Source organism: Eubalaena glacialis, chromosome 4 (assembly GCF_028564815.1).
Source record: "Eubalaena glacialis isolate mEubGla1 chromosome 4, mEubGla1.1.hap2.+ XY, whole genome shotgun sequence".
Lineage (NCBI taxonomy): Eukaryota > Metazoa > Chordata > Mammalia > Artiodactyla > Balaenidae > Eubalaena > Eubalaena glacialis.
Window position 1 is genome coordinate 132,291,451 of NC_083719.1, and position 3,102 is coordinate 132,294,552.

Sequence of the window (3,102 nt, forward strand, 5' to 3'; positions counted from 1 at the left end):
GCTACCACAGCAAATTACTACCAACTGGGTGGCTTAAAACAACAGATTTTTTCCTCTTACATTTTTGCAGGGCAGAAGCCCCATATCAAGGTGTCAGTCACTTCCTCCAGAAGCTGTAGGGGAGATTTCGTTTCTCGCCTGTTCCATCTTCTGTTGACTGTTGGCACTCGGCCTGGGGATGCTTACTCCAATCTCTGCCTGTCTTTACGTGGCCATCTCCTCTGTGTCTCTCCTCTTCTTTTTTTTTTTTGAGAATTTTTAAAATTTTAATACAGTTCAAGTCAGTGTGCGTGATTCATTTCAGCTCCTTCACTGCCAAACCTGGGGGCAGGGATTGCTTCAGCTTCTCTGCCTTCTCTTTGTCTGTGATAACCAAGGTGTAAAGGTATCTGCTGCATCAAACTTTAAACTTCATATTATCCTTATTTTTCTTTATCTTGACCGACTTGGCGTCCTTTCGCCTGGCTGTGAGCAGAAAGTCCTTGATTTCCTCAATTTTGAGAGGCATGGCAACGAGGCACGGAGAGCGTGGCTGGAACCTTCCATTCAGGCCCGGGGTCCCCAGATATCACCCGGTCGTGGATTACCACGGATTACCTCCCACTCCCCACATAGGGCCCGAGAGACCTGTGCCTTGTCTTCTTATAAGGACACTTGTCATTGGATTTTGGATCCATCTAGATAATCCAAGATCTCATTTTGAGATCCTTAACTTCACATGCAAAGACCCTTTTCCCAAATAAAGTCACATTCACAGATTCCAGGTAGACAAGTCTTTTGGGGGCCATCCTTCCCAACCTCAGCACTGCTGAAATTTTGAACCAGATAATTCTTTGGGCATAGGGATAATCTGTACTTTGTAGGAAGTTTAACAGTATCTCTAGCCTCTATGGACTAGATTGCAGTAGTATCCCCTCCCTCCTCTCTTGCCTTTGCAACCAGAGATGTGACAACTAAAAATGTCTCCAGACATTGCCAAATACTCCCTGGATAGGTGAACTACTCCTCTCCTTGTTGAGAAACACAGATTTAGGGGAAAGTTGCTGACTTATAGGATATGAGCTTTTAAAAACTTTACTAGATATTGTCAGTAGTTGTCCAAAGTCATTGTACCAATTTAAACTCTTAGCAGCAGTATGTGACAGTTCCCATAGCTCTGCAACATTACTTGTACTTGGTAGTGTCAGACTTTTTTTTCTGTCAATTTGATGCTATCTCATTGTTGTTTTAATTTACATCTTCCTAATTTCCAGTGTGGCTGAGCATCTTTTTATTCATCTATTTTTCATTTGGGTTTCTTGGTCAATGAATTGCTTCTTCATACTTTATCCATTTTTTTTTCTGTTTTCATTTTCTTTTTGAGTTAAAGGAGCTCTTTATATATTCAGGAGACTAGTCCTTTTTCAGTTATGTCCAATGCTAATGGTTTCTCATTTGTACATTATCTTTTGTTTATAGTATCTTTTTTTGGTGACAAACTTCTAAATTATAGCATTATCAATTCTTTTTTATGGTTTGCACTCTTAGGGTCTCTTAATGTCTCTTTGAAGTGTAAGGAGGCAGTCATGCTGCTTGAGGAAGACTGTAAAGACTAATCATATCCGAAAGAATTTAGTACTGTGGGAGGTGTCATCACATGTTGGAAAGACACAGAACAGTGTGCAGACTGCAGTCCCAGCATGCCCTAGCCACAACTCCAAAACTGTGTTTTGGAGAAATAACTCACCTGCTTTATCTTTCCAAGCGCTTGTCTAAAGGGGAAGGAGATTTGAGTCTCTGCATGACCCTAGTCTATTTAAAAATTTTACACACTTGTGAGTTCTCTAAGAGATGCAACTTACATCTCAGCTGTAGGAATCATCTTAACAGTCTTCTAAACTATTGGTAAAATTACCCGGACTGTAACAAAGGAAAACACACAAAATGGGAAACATATACGGATTATACAAATGAATGATGAAATGTCAGCCTAAAGTGCACACTTTCTCTTTTACTTTCATGTATCTTGAGACAAAGGCCGAGAGTGAACCCAATTGATACCTTTTGTGATATCAAAAATATGTCAGATATAATGCACGTACATACTTTTTAGCACAATATTTAAATTGTATTTTTTCCCTTATAATTAATTCTTTTAATCACCAGTCCATGTTAGCCTAGTGATAACCACTTGGGGGTGCTTCTGAAGAGTCTATATACCCTATCTTCAGGGACACTTCACTAAACTTGATTTCCATTTAATCGATACTGTGATTTTTCTTTTCAGCTAGATCTTGCCATGCATGATGTTGTCTTTGACCAACTTAGGAATCACCCCAGATCCTCACAAATATTACAAATACCTGAAAATGAATCTTGGACTTCTTTCACAGTTAAAAATCTTTCTTGTTTGGTAAATTCAGTTTAATATTTTCACTTACTACTCACAAAAGTTTCATTTTGTAGCCATCCCTGCAAAAAAAAAAAAAAAGGCTTTCACTCATCTTAGTCATAACTATACTCATTATAGGTTTACTTTATATTCATTATAATATTATTTTAAGCTAATAATACTGTAACTATTAAAATTCAATGGCCATTAAGTCATAGACTCTTAAACTATTAAACATTTAGCTTATGTACTTGTTAAAGTAGGGAACTTTCATTTGCACAATCATGGGTGTGAACTGAGAGCCTCAGTTTTCTGATCGTCAGCAGTGACATATGCCAATTTCTCTCTAGTTAGTTTGGGAGTTTGGCTTCATATCACATTAAACAGAGGTGACACTTCTGGCCTACTTTGTGACAGATGAACTTTCTGGAGATCATGGCACCTAATAGATCATTTAATGTGAGCAGCTCTGACACATGACCAAACTCCTTAAGCATTAGAGAAACTTCATGCAAGTCAATGCCCTGTTGAAGTCTGCTGTCATTTCCAATGAGTGTCCACAACTGCCATTGGCAGCTTTGAGAATTGTTGCCAGTGATACTGAGGACAGAGGGTCAAGCCACTTTGCTGTAGAGTGGTCCAAATGTATCTCAGGGGAAGACAATGGTACCTAAGAGGAGAAATCAAGGGATGCCAAAAGAGCATTTTTCTTTCCTCTTGATCTTACAGTA

General features: G+C 38.8%; 1 pseudogene; it reads right to left on the reverse strand.

Annotated features, from left to right (window-relative positions):
* Nucleotides 1–244: 244 nt before the first annotated feature.
* LOC133090094 (large ribosomal subunit protein eL38-like) lies at nucleotides 245–508 on the reverse strand (annotated as a pseudogene).
* Between the last annotated feature and the right edge of the window lie 2,594 nt (nucleotides 509–3,102).